Source organism: Drosophila ananassae (genome assembly GCF_017639315.1).
Source record: "Drosophila ananassae strain 14024-0371.13 chromosome Y unlocalized genomic scaffold, ASM1763931v2 tig00000112, whole genome shotgun sequence".
Lineage (NCBI taxonomy): Eukaryota > Metazoa > Arthropoda > Insecta > Diptera > Drosophilidae > Drosophila > Drosophila ananassae.
In genome coordinates this window covers 329,369-349,997 of record NW_025319069.1, presented here as the reverse complement: position 1 = coordinate 349,997, position 20,629 = coordinate 329,369, and positions in this window count along the sequence as shown.

Here is a 20,629-nt window from a genome sequence, read left to right as displayed (position 1 = left end):
CGAGTTGAAACTTTGCACACACCCTTCTTTCCTTTGCAGGCAGTATATAAGTCGGAACGGCCGGGATTGGCCGACTATATCCTATAGCTGCCATATAACTGATTGATCGGAAATTCCATAACTTGGTTGTTTTTCAAGTTAGAAGCATGGGAGTTTCAATGGATTCCTGTTTGGGCAATACAATTCAAAATGCCCAAAGATATACGATCTGCTAATATAAGATGTGTGGCGCCACCTAACGGACTGCCACTCAACTGCAAGGGTATATAAACTTCGGCTCCGCCCGAAGTTAGCTTTCCTTTCTTGTTTTTATATGATACTAGCTGTTCCCTGCCACGCTTCTCTGTGGCGTATTGTGGTTGGACGATCAAGAAATGAAGAATACGACAGACACGCTTTAAGCCTGACTCCACGCCTTTCTGCTGCTTCCATGGTAACGTCAATTACATAGCTGTCATTTGCGTTTTGTTATTCCAAGTCTGATTCTTTTTTGTTATACCACATTATATAGTGACTGACGTTTCATGTCAAGTAACACGGGAACGCTGTTGAACGGGATAAAAAGTATCCTCTGTCCGTATCCTGGTAAATCTGTTCTGCCGTTTTTGAGTTATAAGTGGTTGTTCGTCCGTAGAGCGTTATGCGGCAACTACGTCAAACTTGAACTCACGGGAGTAACGGTAGGTCCCGGAGTCGTAGTCAAAACCGTAAATAGTCATGACTAAATTTACCTGGATTCTGCAAGGGACTGCTCGGGTTGGCCAGACGCTTGCTGTGATCAGGCATGAGTTGATGTGCTTGAAGTCCTGGGGTGGTTTTCCTCAAGTACCGGTGGTATGGTGGTTCGACTGATTCCTTATCGGCCGGTCCTACTGGCGGTCCGTTTCACGGGAGCAACACTCTAAGTAGGTTAGATAGCGCGGGGTCTGCTGGTGGTCCGTTTCACGGGAGCAACACTCGAGCTAGACTGGTATGCCGCGGGGTCTCCTCGTGGTCCGTTTCACGGGAGCAACACTTGGAGTAGTTAGGTACCGCGGGGTCTACTGGCGATCCGTTTCACGGGAGCAACACTCGAAGTAGACTGGTATGCCGCGGATTCTACTTGTGACCCGTTTTACACAGGATCACTAGAAGTAGGTTGATTTTAAGTGCCGTGGTTCAGACACTGAGTAACGAGACGATTGACTCTGATTTCGGAACTGTCTTTATTTCAGAAGAATAACTCTTATATAAGATGCTAAATTATACATCATTAAATCTAAGAAAGGTCAAAGTTCTGGACGTGCTAAACTAAGGTTAATGCCAGGGTCACCCACCTCTGAGTCTGCTGACTCAGATTGTTTGTTCATGTACTGCTTGCGCATTTCGGCTTAGCTGGCTGGTTTTACTTGCATCGGTCAGTCGGTCATTCTTCCCGCTGATATGGTGCTTCTGCTTTTGGCGCCGTCTACTAGTGCTGGGTTAATAGGTTGGATATAGTTTTATGCTTATTACTAATTGTTTATAGGTGAGAAAATCGGTTAGTGGGTTTGTATATTGCGACATGCTGATGCATATTGATTGGATCAAATTACTAAGTGTGCATATAGGGTAGTAGGTCTTGGCACTAGGTGCCAACAGTGGTGTAACTAACACGACTTTCTTTTATATATATAGATAGATAAATGCGCAAAATAAAAAAAAAAAGTTTTCCCAGTTTTTCTAGTTAAATGTTAATTGTTGAATGTAACACTTTATTTTGGGTGTGCGTCACAAAATAATAAATCTTAGAAAAGTATTGGCGGAGTTGGTTTGCCTATTTGATCAAATTTTGGTCAAAAGTGTGCAACGCAGTGAAGGAGACATCTCCGACCCTATAAAGTATATATATTCTTGATCAGGCTCACCTCCTGAGTCGATATGAGCATGTCCATCTGTCTGTCGGTTTCTACGCAAACTTGTCTCTCAGTTTAAGAGCTATCGAGTTGAAACTTTGCACACATCCTTCTTTCCTTTGCAGGCAGTATATAAGTCGGAACGGCCGGGATCGGTCAACTATATCCTATAGCTGCCATATAACTGATTGATCGGCAATGCCATACCTTTGGTGTTTTTTAAGTTAGAGGGTTGGGACGCACAGCATCGCCCGACTATATCCTGTATACTACGTCATTTACGACTATGCTATAGCATTCGTTGTTTTTCAAGTTAGAAGTTTCAATGGATTCCTCTTTTTGCAAAATAATTTGATATCCAAATTTCATAAGGACTGCGACTCAACTGCAAGGGTATATAAACTTCGGGAAGGAAAGCTCGAAGTTAGCTTTCCTTTCTTGTTTTTTTTTTGTAGCTTTTATTCCATGAATCCAAAAACGGTGGTAGCTGTAATTTAAATAAAGCAGCGTTTTAATTATATGCATTATATGTTCAGTGAGGGCATATGCATATAAAGCTTTATACTCGTAAAATTATGCATTTGTGAGTCTTCTCATTAAGACATGAGACACTGAAACACATAGCAGAATTACATCAAAATTTGCCCCCGAGCAAGAAAGTTCGAGTCCTATTCGAGGTTCGAGTCCTATTTTTTAGGGTATTGACCAAATATATGCAGACTCCAAAAAGCAAAGTTGCCAATCAAATACACACACATGTATGTATAAGTAAATGCAAGCATCGCAAGAGGCTGCACAAAATTGGTAGCTGCACTTACAGGACTATATCTTGAGTTAACGAATTTTGCCAGATATAAGCGATATATCAAAAGTTGCGTCTCAAGAGCTATCTCCACGTGTAATATGAATATGATCAAATGAGCCAATTTTGAAAATTATTTTTTTTCTTTGGTACCTCAAGATTGGTACCGACCGATGCGACATTTCTTTCAGAAGTTATTCAAGAAATTCGATTTTTACAGCTTTTTTACGTATTTAGCTCTAGAATGCGAATATATAAAAATATTCTATCTGGGGACTAAAATGTGTCCACCAGCCCCACTTTAGTGATTACAAATTTTTTACATTCACCCTAATTTCTCCCAAACCAAATAACTTTTGGAATATGTTTCGACAAAAATTATCTAATTGAAACAATACCTTTCGATTGGTTTATAATTCATTTAGATCGGTAGCCTTCCGAATTTTTAATTCCTCGGCTATATATAGAGTTTCCTCGCGCACGCCAAAGCATGCAGGTCGTCACCTTGTGGACTTCCGTCCACAGTGATCTATGGTTGGTAGTTCTTGCGATTCTAATTCGTCCCCAGGTTCTAATTCAAGATAGTTGGCACTGAAATTGCCAAATCATATCTTTCTTTTATATTTATTGAATTTGATCGTAATCTTGTTAGGAACTTTGAAACTTGTGACCATCGATTTTTATCTAGTCGATATCTCTGTTTATAATGTAGTATCCGTGCTTTATTGAAACGGGCTACTAATATTTCAGCATGTTTGTTTATGGTTGTTGAATTGTACGATTTTGCGTTAAGGATTTATATGATTTTTCAAAATCGGTTTTAAATTTATTCAATTCGTTATATAATTCATTCCATTGCATTTTTGTTAGTTTGGAGAATTATTTTCTGAGAACTACCATAACAGGTGTTTTGCCTAGTCATCGTCATCCCCATGCCCTGCACCTCCATCGTGTGTCCTAGGAAAGTAGCCACAGGTCATTTTAAATAAAAGTAATTTCGCAAATTAATTAATTACACAGCTCCACAAAAAAAAAAAAAAAAAAAATTCAGAGATCAGACCATACCTCCTATATGGATTTGGGGTCGCTGAATCCGAATCCGTGGTCAGTTGGTCGCCATCACGTCAGGTTTTCGAGAAAATACCGGTTGAATAGTCGAAAAACGCCGTTTTTGGCCATTTTCGAAAAATCGTACCGCAAAATTCTGATGTGTTACAAACCTAATTCAAAATGGAAATGAAAGGCTAATTTGTGATCTTTAAAACGAGCTCCATGCCAATTCATTTCGCTCCATTTTTCGCATGCACCGTTAGGACAGGGGGTGCGTTTATATGTAGGCATCTTAGCAAAAAATGTATGCCGAACACAAAAATTTCAAAATTCAGCATATTCAAATAAAACATGGTACCCGGGGGTTTTTGGGGTCGCTGAATCCGAATCTGAGGTCAGTTTGACGCCATCACGTCAAGTTTCTTCATAACCTCAGAGTAATTATGACATAGCTATCGCTAGTCTAAAAAGAGTCTATGATAACGAATGTCTCATCTATGCGAACCAAATAAGTCAATTGTTCAGTTTTCCGAAAATTTACCAGCCGTCTGCATCGTCGTTGAGGGGTCTCATCGACACTGTGTCATTACTATCCATAGGAGATGGCACTAAAATGTCAAAAAAATGGGAAGATGGCAAAAATGGAAAGAGTCACTGGATTATGAGGAATGGCCGCTTTGGTCCGATTTCGAAAAAATATTAAATCGTAGGTACCAGCACCTGTCCTTTGAAGAAACTGGCAAACAAAAATAGGTGAAAACTGGGTTTGCCAACACCAAACCAGTTTGCAGTTATTGCAACGCTCAACACCATTTTTTGGCCCAGTGCAGTCCGTTCTCTCGCCAAAGGTTTGAGTTTTTTAAATCAGCATCTCTCTGTTTAAATTGTCTGCGAAAAGGTCACTAAATGTCAAATCTGTGCAAAATCGCACCATAAACTTCTGCACCGATTTAAAGTGACTGAAACCCAGCACAGGTAGACGGCGCCAGATGCAGAAATCAGCAGTATCAGCGGGAAGAATGACCGACTGAGCGATGCAAGCAAAGGCAGCTAGCTAAGCCAAAATGCATGAACCAGCAATTTGATTCAGCAGACTCAGAGGTGGGTGACCCTGGTATTCACATTGGTTTTAGAACGTCCATAACATTTAGCATCTTATATAAGAATTGTTCTTCTGAAATAAAGATAGTTGCGAATACAGTAGTTCGGTTCGTTACTTAATGTCAAGGTAAGGCACTTAAAATTAACCTACTTCGAGTGATCCTGTGTAAAACGGTTCACAGGTAGGACTCTCCTAAAGCTATTTACTTCGCGTGGCTCCAGTGTAAACGGACCATAAGTAGAGCTTTATTATCTAATCTACTTCGAGTGTTGCTCCCGTGAAACGGACCATAAGTAGAACCCGCGGTACCCAACCTATTTCGAGTGTTGCTCCCGTGAAACGGACCACAAGTATAACCCGCGTTACCCAATCTACTTCGAGTGTTGCTCCCATGAAACGGACCACAAGTAGAAACCCCGTTACCCACCCTACTTCGAGTGTTTCTCCCGTGAAACGGACCAAGAGTAGGACCAGCCGATAAGGAATCAAGCAATCCCCGTACCATCTGTACTTAAGGAGAACCTGATCCCAGCAAGAGCCTGAGCAACCCCATCAGTTCTTGCAGAATCCAGGAACCTTTAGTCATAACATTTATACGTTCTTTTGACTACGACTCCGGGACCTACCGTTATGCCCGCGAGTTTAAATTCGACCTAGTGGTTGCCCAGGTACAATAGCTCTTCCCAGAAGAAGTGACACTTGTACGTGTTTTCCTCAAGTTCGCCGCCTTCAGTCTACGGAATACTTCCTTCAATTTGCCATATGCTCCTCCCTTCTGCGTCCGATCACGATGATGTCATCCTGCGAGCGGCGAGCGGAACCATTTCCGGGCCTATGACCTGATCTAAGGCCCTTTGAAGCTTTGCCGAGGCTGAGTGTAACCCGAACGGCATCACCTTCCACTGGTATAGACCATTCCCTGGTACCGTAAAGGCCGTGTACTTTCTGCTCCCGTGGCAAGTTTATCCGTGGCATCGGGTACGCATCCTTTACTGATTGTGCGTTTATTTGTCGGAAGTCCACGCACAATCTCCATTGACCCGTTTTTTTCTTTACCATGACGATGGGTGAGCTGTAAGCGCTATTTGTAGGCTCGATACATCCCTTTTTCAGCAGCTCTTATACTTTTTCATTGATCTCCCCCTGTATTTTGGGGTTCTTTGCTTTATCGGGATGTCGTCCTTCATCGTGATCCTATGCTGCGATTTGTTCGAACAACCCTTGTGGTTTGTAAACGCCACTAGCTTCTCCTCGACGAACCTTTTGTCCCGCTCGCTCTCCCATTCCTCTGAGGATTCGGTTATAGCTATGGACAGCCTATCCTCCAGGCATCCGTTCCATCTTTCTCTTCTCGGGATCGTGACTTGGTGGCCTGCGCAGTGTATTGTTGTGCCAAATTCTGCGAGGAAATCCCATCCAAGCACCGCGCTTTCTCCCATGCCTGGCAACACCAACATATTCAAATTTTTTTTTGTTGCCAAAACTTACTGTTGTCTGGAGTACCATTTGAGTCTCTGTGTGGCTCCCGTTGGCCAACTTTACCAGTCTCCTTGTTTCTCTCCGCTGACCGGAGATTCCCAGGTCCCCCATGGCCTTCACTTCTGCACCTCCGACCTTGACGACCGCCGCCAACTGCTGATAGCCCCTGATGGCCCATGCCTCCGCACCTGTTGCATGCCTGCGCTGGGTTTTCTACCTGTCCCTGTCTAGGCGTCCCTGCCCACTGCAGATTCGGCTGCCTCTGACTTTGGCTTGATGCCCATTGTTGACTCGGCTGCTGTTGCCTTGGGTCTACCGACCAATTTTGGTTCGGCTGTTGCTGCCGTATTTGGCTTCGGCTGTTGCTGCCGTATTTGGCGTCGATCCTCCGGCTGCCATCTCTGTCTCCATCCCTGTCCTGGGGGGCTCTGTTGCTCTGGTGGGTTCTGGTGCAGTTCCTCATTCGGGAACCTCCTGCCTACCGCGGAGGCTTGGCTATTAAAGACCTCTTCCTCCAAGGCGAGCTCCTCAAATTCCTCGGCTAGACCCATAGCATTCTCGAGCGATGCGCATGCGTATGGAACATTTTCATGCGCGGCATGCAGTTCTCCCCCAGCCTTTTAATCACCTCCTTTATGGACTTTCCTAATGGCTTCATTAGCGTCTGAAGGTCCACCGTATATTCTTGGAACGGGTTTCCTCGTTGCTGTTTTCGCTGCTGAACCTGGTCTGCCAGTTTCTCAAAGTACCCTTTCAGCAGGAAAAAGGCCTCGAAGTTCCTTCAAAACTCCTTTCATGTGGGCCATTCCTCATCGTTAGTTCTGGAGTAGTTCTGGCATCGCCCGCGGGATTGTGTTTATTTCCATTCCGTACGTTTTGGCGGACCATGCTACTCGGTCCACGAACTCGAGAGGATTTCCTGTTCGGAATCGGAACGACCACTCTCGGACTTGTATCGCCACTCCTTATGCTCTTCATTTCTGGCACTGCCAGACTTTTGAATGATTCGTATTTCTCCTCGAATACACGCGTGACTGCCATCACATCGTCGTCCTTCGTCTCGTCGACCCACCTTGCAACAAGTGCCCTCATGATCTCTACTGTTCCATCCGCTGGGAGACCGAGTTCTCTGCACACTTCGCACAACTCTTTTTTGCGAAGCGCGTAAATCCAATTCTTCTTCCCCATCTTAAAGCTGTGTTACTCCTAGACTCTAAAGCAATCACGTAGCTTGGGCGCCAGGTGTATCGAACTGTTTTTGCTAATATTTGTTCGCAACAAATGCCACGACTAGCTCAAAGAGGTTGGGGGTACGTTCCACCGAATTTATATATCCGACATGATTGCCTGAGCCCAGAAATACCACGGAATGCTTCGTTTAATACAAATCGCCTTTATTTTGTAGTACATTATATTATATATATATACTTTATAGGGTCGGATATGTCTCCTTCACAGCGTTGTACACTTTTGACCAAAATTATAATACCCTCTGCAAGGGCATAAAAACTACTGAAATCGTTTTCCGATAGGGTGATAAACAATGACCATCAATATTTTCAAATGACCATCTACTGTTTTGAAATTATTTAAAGTTGAACATAATTAAAAATTTTTCAAAAATTTCGTCTTTTGAATTTATTTTTTTTTCAATATCGAAATAAACGCAAGTTTTGGTAATTTTTTGGACAGAAAATATTCAAAAAAAAAAACTACCTAATTCGTTTCCATTAGTGTGATAAACAATGACCATCTTTTAAAATTTTAAAACAACATTTACTTTTCGAGAATCTTGATTCTCAAAGTCTTAAAAATAAAAAAACCAAAAGATGACTATCATGGTCCATAGCCTAAAACATATATCTTGAGCTCTTAATAGTTTTTAATAGCAGCCGAATAACTATACGCGTTTCAAATTATAGTTTCAATATATTTATTTTGGGCTCAATTTAACCCTAATATATGCGGCTCCAATCAACTCCAAATCACAACAAAAACCAAACCAAGAGCTTGCGCAGAAGCTCAACTAAAGCTCCCCAAAGCGCATACGCTACAAATACCAAATAAACATGCTGATAACAACAGCTGCAGCTTAGCATATTATAATTATTTTATATGCATTCTTTGGTGGCTGCTTGGCCCAACATCCTCCCCCCATTGAAGGGTGGGCCTTTAATAACAATGTCGGAAGGGGCAGCAGTCACATTATTGCAGAGGTTATTCCATGGGTTGTCCTCCCTACCACAGAGCGCCGACACATCCCGTGATGGTCCACCGTGGCCAGAAAACACCCAGCCAAATCGAGTGTTCTGAGCAATTGGGAGCCGTTGACCTAACTGGATTTGGCCAGCCGACAACAGGTCAAAGAATAAGCCGGCTCCAATCAGCAGGTCCACTCGCTGCGTTTTGTGGAAGTTGGGGTCAGCTAGGTCCATATTGCCAGGAATCTTCCAGCCCGAAGCATCTATGTCCTGGCTAGGTTGATAGTCCGTTATATGTGAAGCTACAACAGCCTCAATTTCCACTGAATATGTGCTAAGGCGGGACTTCAAGCACACATTAACGGATGCTCCATCTGTTTCAAATCCAGCGCCGCCGAAACCGGCCACCGTTGTGGAGCATTTGGAGCGGCCAAGCTGAAGTTCATTCGCCAGCCGCGACGAGATGAGATGTACTTGTGAACCGGAATCCAATAACGCTCGGCAAGGCAGGAAGTCTCCAGATCGACCACGAACGAGTACATTTGCTGTTGGCACGAGCACTAGCTCAGCATTGCGATCCTGGTTCATAACAGGGTTGATTGAGCGGGATGGGTTCGCACCAGCACCCGCGAGGGTGCAACAGTATATGATGACGGTGATTGCACGTCGAGCAGCGGGAAGCTGAGCATCCGCGAGCGAGATGGCCATCCTCCAGGCAAACAAAACAGCGAGCCAGACGCTGCACTTCGTCGTACCGACAAGCAGGAAGCCCGTGCGCCGAAACACCACACAGGACGCATAGAACAGGACTGGCGTTAATAACCATGCACGAGGATCGGTTATTACCTTTGCTCTAAGAATCGTGCCATAGACTCCCAAGATGGAAGGCTGTCATCAGTGCTTCCTGCCAGAAAGTCTTCCCATTTGGCCTTTATAGCGGGGTCCAGCTTTTGGAAGATGATCTGGATGAGGAGGCACCCTTGAATTTCGGCCGACGTCCCGGAACCCATGAGGGCCCGCATATGTCCATTGAATCGGTCGGATAACTCCCGAAGAGTAGCAACGGATCCCGGCTCAACCACCCTTTGCTGCAGGATCTCGTTGATGTGAACCTGGAAGATTAACCGACGGTTGCTGAAACGGTTGCGCAAAAGGTCAAGAGCAACATCATAGTTAGCGTCGGTAATCTCTAGGGCCCTCACAGTCTCCAGGGCTGAGTCCCGCAGGCAGGAAATGAGCCACCTGAGCTTCTCCATCTTGGTCAAGTGCGGGTGACTGTCGATGGTTGTCCTAAATAGGGCGCAGAAATCCGGCCACTCGGCATAGCCGCCGCTGAATGTTGGCATCGGCAACGGTGGCAAGGAGGGGGCTGGCTTGTATGGCATTGGCGATACACTGGCACCGTCGAGAAGTGTGGAGTGGGCAGAGATTCTCATGGAGCGCTTGGCAACCTCCACCTGAATTTTCTTTTGCACATCAGTCGCCAGCTGCGAGAATTTCCAATACAGATCACTCCCGATCTAAAATTAAGCTCCTCCAATCCTTCTTGAAGCGCGGTGAAACGCTCACGCAAACGCTCAGTTCGCGCCGCAGCCTTCACTTTATGATGCAGCGCCTCCATCTCCTGGCAGGTCACCTCTGCTCTTCTCCGCAGCATCCTTTCCCGGTTTGCGGCAGCAGCTCCAATAGTCTCAGCTCCAGACTCCATTATTCGACTAAAATGCAACTTGTTACAACAACAAGGTCGTTTTCTTGGCACTTTTAATGTTGATCACAATAATCAACCGGGATGAAATCACGTCGGGGTCACCAATCTTGAGCTATTAATAGTTTTTAATAGCAGCCGAATAACTATACGCGTTTCAAATTATAGTTTCAATATATTTATTTTGGGCTTAATTTAACCCTAATATATGCGGCTCCAATCAACTCCAAATCACAACCAAAACCAAACCAAGAGCTTGCGCAGAAGCTCAACTAAAGCTCCCCAAAGCGCATACGCTACAAATACCAATAAAGCGCATGTGAAACTGGGGACAAAACAGAGACGAAACATGCTGATAACAACAGCTGCAGCTTAGCATATTATAATTATTTTATATGCATTCTTTGGTGGCTGCTTGGCCCAACAATATAAATTTAAAAAAAAATTGATCCCTATCATTGCCATCCCTTAAAACTTAAAAAATGTAACTGTTCACTGAGATTAGTTTATCTCGTCGCGAAAAACCGAAAGACAAAAAGGTGGCTGTAAACTTAAATATAGCAACTACGAGAAATACATTCACTCGGTTCAACTTTATAAATTCGATTATATTTCTATCAAAAGAACTTAAGCCTAGCTTATCTATTGCGGCGAAGCGGGGCGAATTCACGAGAGAGCGCAAGTGAGCTTTTCTTGCGCTCCCACTCCGCCCTATACTAACTTATACTAGACTTCAATAAAACTTAATCTTCTACATTAATTCTACACCGGCCCCGTTGAAGACCTCCATCAGGCTTCAACCACTGGCAACCTCGCCAGCTTGTGTACTGCTCTCCTGAAGACTGCTCCTGCATTAGTCCTGACGTCGGCGACCCTGACCCTTCCGTCCGCGCCGGGGTGAGTCTCGACGACCCTGGCGTTGATCCACTGTTGGGGCGGCAATAAATTAATTATTGAAATTTTAATAATTTTTAATAAATTAATTATTTAAAATCTTAATAATTATGGAATTTAAATTTGTCTGTGCATTGAAGTCTTGTAATAAGACAATCTCGTCTTCCCAGCCTACCATCCATTGCTGGCTCTGTGAAACCGTTTTACACGCTAAGTGTGCCAGGTTCACGGCCTCAGTTCGGATGCAATCTCACGTAGGTCTGGTCTCCACTTTTGCTGTGACGGTTGTCGTGCTGTTCAAGACGAAATGAGATCGTTCATGAGGCAGACTAAAAGCGGATTCAAGGAGTTGAACAGCGGTTTTCGTAAAATCAATGACCAACTCTGTGCGCTCGATACACAGTTTAGTAGTCTTCAACTACTAAACGAGTCTCCAAAGCGTAGAAAATCCTCTTTTAGTGATGCGCTTGTGGCGAATAATCTTCAGCCTGCTCAGCCGACAACTATGCAGCCGCTTATATCTCTGGCCACCCCAAGGGGCGGACCTGAAAAAAATTCGGCTTCCGAATATCTCAGGATTAATGAGCCATTGTCCCATATGTCCTCTGTGGCATCGCTTCAAGTGATCCCAGACCCAATAATTCAAACCCCTGTAACAGTCACCAAACAGGGTAATCAACCGTCCGGACCCCCGGTACGTACTGATGCCGCTGAACTAGTTGCGGCGGCACCAAAACCCTTGCAGGTGATCCCCCCATCGAAACATATTTTTGTTTCCCGGCTTGCCCCTGATACTTCTGAGATTGATATCTCGGCTTACATCAAAGCCAAAACAAAAGTCGACATAAAGGTGGTGGACATTACAAAATTTCACACGTCATCTTTCAAAATACGTGTGCCCTTGCTGATGTTCAAAACGATTTGTTCCGCCAGCTTTTGGTCAGAGAATATTTTCGTCCAAGAACATCAGCCAAGTACGGTGAAAAAAAATAACCAAACCTGTGGATGCAAAACTCCCACTTCCCTGTGGGCATGTTTGACATGTCACTCGGGCAAATTAACCACTTTAGAAATTCTTTAGGTCGGCTGCTGGACTTATGTTTCGTTTCTGATCCTGATGGAATTACTCTTTCCAGAACTTTGCCCCTTTCTGACCCTGAGGATACATATCATCTCACTCTTGAGCTTTCAATTGAAAACAACTCCTTAATTGACCTTAAGTCTACACATAAATCTCATAAAGTTCGTTTCTTTCGTAAGGCTGACTATATGAAATTAAATAAGTTAATTTCGGAATTTGATTGGTCTGATTTACTGGCATGCGATGATATAAACTTAGCATTACAAAAATTTTATTTCACTGTAAACTCATTTTTTGACGTTTGTGTGCCGTGGAAATATCCGTCCGCTTCAACGAATCCGCCTTGGTATACGAGGCATCTTAACAACTTGAAGAATAGTATGAGTAGACTTTTGAATAAACATAGATTATCTGGCTGTACAGTTAGTTATTCTAGATACTTAGTAGCTCGGTCCAATTTCACCGTGCATAACGCAGAATGTTATAGGAGCTATATTTGCCGCTGCAGGATTCAGTTTACTCAGGATCCACAGCAGTTTTATAACTTTGTAAACACTAAGCGTAAACATGCATCTTTTCCCCCACTGCTTACGTTTGAGAACTCTAATGCGAACACTGATCAGGCAATGGCCGATCTCTTTGCACAGTTTTTTCAAACTACCTATTCACCTAGCAGCAGTTTAGCTCAGCCTTACACTTATAATATCCAATCAGCCAACCTTGTATCGATCTTTCGATCAAAGTGGTGTATTATCGGATCTTCTTAAGGTTAAGACCGTGTATTCGCCAGGCCCTGATGGAGTACCAGGCTGTGTTCTGAAGAACTGCGCCGAGGCTCTGTGCAAACCGCTCGTTAAACTCTTTAATCTATCGCTGGAAACTTCGATCTTTCCCCTTTTGTGGAAGGAAATCTTCATTATTCCGCTGCATTAAAAAGGGAAAAAATCCGTCAGCAATTCCAAAGCTTTTTGAAAAACTTATCACTCCACATTTGCAACACCTATGTAGTTCAATAATAACTCCCGAGCATGGTTTCATGAAGCGGCGCTCCACCACTACCAACTTATTGGAGCTAATATCTTTTATCACGGATGGCTTCCGGAATGGCTTCAATCCGATTTGGATAATCTTCAAAATTGGTTGTTGAACTATTAATAGTTTTTAATAGCAGCCGAATAACTACACGCGTTTTAAATTATATTTTCAATATATTTATTTTGGGTTAAATTTAACCCTAATATATGCGGCTCCAATCAACTCCAAATCACAACAAACGCAAAACCAAGAGATGTTACCTGGCGTTTAGTCCGCGCCACATTGGGGGTGCCCCAAGGAAGCCATCTTGGCGCCCAGTCTAGACTTCAATCCGATCTGGATAATCTTCAAAATTGGTGTTTAGCAAATAACCTAAAGCTTAATGGATCGAAATGTAAACTTATGTCTTTTTACCGATCTAGTCCTCACCAGGCTATGTACTTTCTCAGTGGTTTGCAGTGGGAACCGCGCAAAAAAGAGACTCACCTATGCTCGTGGACCAATATGAAAATTCGACTCGTGCAAGTATCGGACGTATCGGACTCGTGCAAATTGAGAGCGCTTCGTCAACAATACTGGAAACTTGGCATCGTACGAAATAGGAGCATTAGCTAGTCGCCCCCCGACCCGCAACAACGAAAAGGTAAGCTCAGCCTGAGAGGTTTCATGGACAAACGGACTTAACTTCTGTAGGCTTGGGCTAACAATAAGATTTTTTCGAATATTTTTAATCTCCTCCTGATACTCGTGCTCTTGGACTATCTGGACAATTTTATTAAAAGCGTCTTGATATTCGACAGGTGAAGGTACATTATCAGAAGTAACTACTAATTTTTTACACTTCTTTATGAAGCGGACCATGTAAACGAACACTAGCAGCCGAATCTGACCAATATACACTTCGTTCGATCGGTGCTTTAATAAGAGGTTTTATTTTGCGACAGAGGTCCGCGAGAAGGTGAGCGGCACATAACTCAAGACGGGGGAGAGTCTTTGTCTTGAGCGGCGCTGCTTTCGACTTTGCAATCAATAATGAACATTTACTACCTTCTGCAGATTTGCAACGGATATAGACGCAGGCTCCATAGGCTCTCATCGATGCGTCAGAGAAGGCATGGATTTCAATTGGTGACATTGGCTCACTCATCACAAATCTCGGTATTGAGATATATTCTAACTGTGACAAGGCAAGCTGAATTTTGTTCCACGCGGTTTCCAAGTGCAGTGGAATCGACTCATCCCAATCTAGCTTATTAAGCCAAAGTTCCTGCAACAGGATCTTTCCTTTAATAAGGATCGGGCCAAATAAGCCAAGGGGGGCGAAAAGCTTTGATGTCACCGAAAGCATATTCCGCTTAGTCGCCTTTTGACCCATGACTGACATATCAATTTCGAATTTAAACACGTCATCTTTAGGAATCCAAACGATTCCTAGTGTTTTTGTCAGCTCTGAGTCCGAGAGTGTTATTGGCTTAACCGTGCTCTCGGATGCAGTAACTTCAGGCGAGTTTGAAAACCACTTTCTCAATTCAAACCCAGCATTTTGAAGAACCTGAGTTTCTTCAGACTTAATTGTCTTTAGCTCCTCCACGCAACCAGCACCCGTTAACATGTCGTCGACGTAAAAGTCAGACCCAATAACTTTAGCAGCTCGAGGGAATGTATTTTTTTCGCGGATTCACTCAACCTCTTCAAACACCTTATGGCCAAGAATGGGGCAGGTGCAGTGTCATAAGTAACGGTGTTGGCTTGCACAATTTTAAGGACTCAGACGGGTCTTTTCTCCACACTATCAACTGGTATCGTCGATCTGCTTCATTTACCATCACTTGACGATACATCTTTTTTATATAGCCTACCAGAGCGAATTTGTTTGGCCGAAATCTAAGAAGAGTTGAGTAAAGCTCTTCCTGAATTGTTGGACCCACCATCAACAACTCATTTAAACACTTCTGTGTGGATATCTTGCAGGACGCATTAAAAACGACTCGGAGTTTGGTCGTTGTACTTTGAGGCCGTAAGACACACTGGTGGGGAATAACGCAGTGTGGAGAAGCAAGAACGTCATTGCTTGCAAGGGACATATGGCTAAGGGATTCATATTCTTCCACAAATTCCAAATACATTTTCTTTAAGTTCGGATCTCGAGATAATCTTCTCTCGAGCGACAGGAATCGGCGTTTGGCTATCTCTAATGAATTGCCCAAAACGCTTGGATCCGACTTAAATGGAAGTTTAACTTCAAATCGACCTGAAAGCAGTAACGACCAGCATTTTTTCAAGTTTTTGTCTATTGACTCTAACATTTCTTCTTGGCATTTCACCTCAACTGAGGGATTCGCCAGATATTTTCCCGATACTATCCACCCAAGGAGAGTTTTTTGAAGGGATTTTTTGATGGGATGGTTCGGACCTTGCTTTATTTGGCCAACAGACAACAGTTCAAAAAATGACTCAGCTCCAATTAGCATATCTATCCGCTGAGGTTTGTAAAAATATGGGTCTGCTAATGGCAAGTTCTTTGGTAGGGTCCAATCTTTCACGTTGACTGACTGGTCAGGGTGATAGCCTGAAATTGTTTTCAAAACCCAAAAATCGAACGAAAACTCGCTACCATTGACTCTCGACTTCACCACGGTGTGTATCTTTTTCTTTACTTGTGAATTAGTTTGAAAATTCCAAGCAAGTTGATGCACGATTCCTCCCTACGGATCTGTAAGCGGTGAGCAAGATCTTCTGTAATAAAATTCATTTGTGACCCTACATCCACTGAATTTTGGCAATGCCAAACTGGGAAGTCGAGCTCGAGTTGGGGCTGCAGAAATTGCAGTAGCTGGACGGGAGTCTTCAGCTGAATTAAAGGCATTACATAAGGACATAATCCTTGCCTTGGTAGTTATTCCTAATTCTTCCAACTCGGCTCCGAAATCATCCAATTCATCTATTTGCTCGATCTGGTCTTGCAACTCATTTGCTATAGAAATTGCCTCATCTAAAATACATCTTCCAAACGTTCCTCCAACCGGCGAATGCTTTTAACTTTGACATATAATCTTCTTTTTAAGTCAATAAGGGTTGTGGAATTAAGTTTGTTGTTTGTATCAAGAAAAAAATGCAAAAACGAACATAATTAATTAATCTTGTTGGCACCTAGTGCCAAGACCACTACCCTATATGCACACTTAGTAATTTGATCCAATCAATATGCATCAGCATGTCGAAATATACAAACCCATTAACTTATTAGCAATAAGCATAAACAATATCCAACCTAATAACCCAGCACTAGTAGACGGCGCCAGAAGCAGAAATCAGCATTATCAGCAGAAGAATGACCGACTGACCAAAAACCAAATAAAACCCAAACATGTGCTAGCAATGCATAAACAAGCAATCTGAGTCAGCAGACTCAGAGGTGGGTGACCCTGGCATCAACATTAGTATTGACCTTCCGTAGATTTAAGTATGTATAATTTAGCCTCTTATATAAGAATGGTTCTTCTGAAATAAAGATAGTTGCGAGATCAGAGTCAATAGTCTCGTTACTCAGTGTTGAAACTACGGCACTTAAAATTGACCTACTTCATGTGATCCTGTGTAAAACTATTCACAAAGTAGGACTCTTTAAAACCTATCTACTTCGCGTGGCTCCAGTGTAAACGGACCACAAGTAGAATCCGTGGCATACCAGTCTACTTCAAGTGTTGCTCCCGTGAAACGGACCACAAGTAGACCCCGCATTACCTAACCACTTCGCCAGTAGGACCGGCCGATAAGGAATCAGCCGAACCACCATACCACCGGTAGTTGAGGAAAACCACCCCAGGAATTCAAGCACATCAACTCCAGCCAACCCGAGCAGTCCCTTGCAGAATCCAGGTCAATTTAGTCAAGACTATTTGCGGTCTTTGACTGCGACTCCGGGACCTTCCGTTACTCCCGTGAGTTCAAGTTTGAAGTAGTTGCCGCATAACGCTCTACGGACGAACATTTGGTGACCCCGACGTGACCCTTTAGGATCACAACTTGAACACAAGCCTCAACGAAATTTAACTCAACGAAAAAAAAAAAAGAGAGATACATCGCAACAATGGGATCAGAATCAGACCCCGAAATCCAAATGCTCATTGCAAATTCAAAGCAACATAGCCATCTAAAGGCTAATAAGAAACTTCACTGAGGACTTCGCAGAGAGTAAACTCAAGGGAGGATACTTCGAGGAGAGACTCAGACTCATGATGGACCTAGTTTAAAAAAAATGATGCCAAGCTCCGTGAGCTAGCACTAAGTCCTAACACAGACAAGGCATTGGAGATCTACAAAGCTGAACTTAGGCGGTATAAAAAGGAATTGGGAAAGGCAAAGAGGGACAACCTCCAGGGAACATCAGAGACCTCTCGCCTAAGAAAGATCCTCTGAAATTTAACTCAACGAAAAAAAAAAAAAGAGAGATACATCGCAACAATGGGATCAGAATCAGACCCCGAAATCCAAATGCTCATTGCAAATTCAAAGCAACATAGCCATCTAAAGGCTAATAAGAAACTTCACTGAGGACTTCGCAGAGAGTAAACTCAAGGGAGGATACTTCGAGGAGAGACTCAGACTCATGATGGACCTAGTTTAAAAAAAATGATGCCAAGCTCCGTGAGCTAGCACTAAGTCCTAACACAGACAAGGCATTGGAGATCTACAAAGCTGAACTTAGGCGGTATAAAAAGGAATTGGGAAAGGCAAAGTGGGACAACCTCCAGGGAACATCAGAGACCTCTCGCCTAAGAAAGATCCTCTGAAATACACCCCCCAAACGCTATATAAAGACTGCAGATGGGCAATGGACTACGTCAAGCCAGGAATCCATTGACGCTCTTATCAACACACACTTCTCAGGTGGCTCCGTGGAAAGTTCAACCCAGGAGATGCACAACCAGGCATACCAAGGCACACTCGAATACTTCCTAAGTAATAGGAATCCCACTGCACCCCCATGGATTAAAGACTTTTAAGTCTCTCCTCCTTCCTTATTAAGACATGGCTCCTGAGTCCCCATCTCCACCTTACCATAAACCCAAACGACATCTCATCCACACAGCTTGCTTATAGGAAGGGCCGATCTACAAAGACAGCCCTACACGAGATTACCATGATCGCAGAAAAAGCGCTCCATAAAAAGGAAATGGCACTTATTGCCTTTTTAGACTTTGTTTTTAACAACATCCTGCCATGCTCAATCATCGACGCACTGACGGGACTTGAAATAGACGATCGATGTTCATCTAAAACGGCAGATCCTGGTCAACAGGAGTGTCGAGGCGATTCTTGGAGGATCGTCTATTCGAAGATACGTCAACAGAGGCGCCCCGCAAGGAGGTGTACACTCCCCACTACTCTGGTCGCGGTTAATAACTTCGGAAGGTCGGGAAGTGTCCACACACGTCAGACAACCCATGAAGGAGTTATGGAAGGAAATCGTCACTGGATACCATGATCTTATCGACCTGGAACCAGCCATAAAAAATGATGGGCACACCGATGACAGATTTCAGGTGGTACGAGCAGAATACTTTTCGTTTCTGAGCGAAGGATCACAATCGCGATCGCACCTCCGTTTGTAACATCACCAGTAGAAATTCCAAAGTTTGACGGATACTACCGACATTGGCTACGATTCTACGAAATTTTTACGGAATGCATCCACAATCAAGACTACCGCGATGCTGTAAAATTCCGTCATTTGGAGAATTATGTAACAGGTGAAGCAAAAAATTTAATCTCAACGTCAATTGGCGTCAATAAAGAATCGATACTAAAATGAACGGCTGTTGATTAAATTCGCGATCCAAGACCTTTTCGGACACCCCAGAACAAATGGATCAGCGGACCAGCTGCGCAGCTTACATGATACCGTGCTCCGAACGATCGCCACTCTTAACGAACTCAAGGTGTCAACAGACAACTGGGAGCCAATCTTGATACACATGATTGAGGAAAGACTGGACCCACACTCGCTGTCATCTCTAGAACTAGCCGTCACCGATCCAACCAATCGACAATTTCTGAAGCAGATGTTAGAAAACCTTGAGCGTCAGGCTACCAGTCATGTAACAATGGAGAAAAATACGTCGGTGTGTGTTCAGCCACAGCCCTACTTACAGATAAGCCCACCGTTCTGTTACCAACCGCCCAAGTGGCAATACATGGACCAGCCGGACCCCCCCAGCAATGCCGCACACTCCTAGATTCTAGAAGGATGGCTGACACACTTGGACTACAATTGAAGCCATCAACCCTGAACATCACTGCACTGGGAGAAACAACTAAAAGATCACGAAAAAAGGGCTGTGATGACCCTATCATCATTAACCACTGACTTCGAAGATCAAATCAACGTCGTTGTACTACCGGAAATAATGCCCAATCAACCATCCCACCCTATTCAAGCGCCAAGAAATATCTCACCTCAGTTGCGCTTAGCCGATCCTGAATTTACGCAGCCCCAGAATATTGATCTGTTCTTGGGCGCCGAAATCATCTCCCAGCGTATGCCAGCCAGGCATATTTAGGAGAAGGACAGCCACTACTAAAAAATACCGCGCTTGGATGGATTGTGATGGGGCCAGTGCGACCGGAATCAGCTCCTAATACCAAGGCAGAACAAGTCGTCGGTAATACGACGGCTTGGGCACCAGAAGCTAACGAGTCACGAAAAAGGTTAATTGAATGCATCGGCAAGGAGCAAATACAGTAGAACTCCAATTATCCGAGCTCCGACTATCCGAATAGCCGATTATCATGAGCCGATTGACTTGACTTGTCTTAACTTGCCGTTGTGCCTACACTGACTTTCCCCCGCGATTGTTTGTTTTGATTAGAAGGTGTGCTATTGACCTTGCTCGAGGACGCTACTCTTTCGCTACGGCTTACTTTTGTTTGTGAGTGTACAATACTGTATTGTTTTTATACCATGGCTTCGAAAAGAAAACGAAAATCCGATTATCCGAATAATTGATTATCCGAATGGGTCCCGGTCCCCGGATCCGGTCCCGGATTCGGATAATTGGAGTTCTACTGTAGTAAAATCCGGAAGAGTACATAGTTCCTCACTCATTGCGGATCAACAAGGAGAGCCGCAGACGGACCCCAAACCAAGAGCCCAATGTTGTCAACTCACAACTGAAGAGCACAGAGTGCAAGGGCCAATAATCAAGGAAATTCAAGAAGTAGAAGTCACCTCCTATCTGGCATGGGTAGCATGCATCTCCAAAAGGGAGCAAGAAGCAATGTCAAGAGAGGACCAAGAGTGCTGTATGCGCACTGACCAATCAGAAAGAAGGTCTAGTACTTCATGGGATGCCCAAGGAGAATGGTTACAAGGGCGCGCAACAAGGTGAAGGAGACAACAGGTC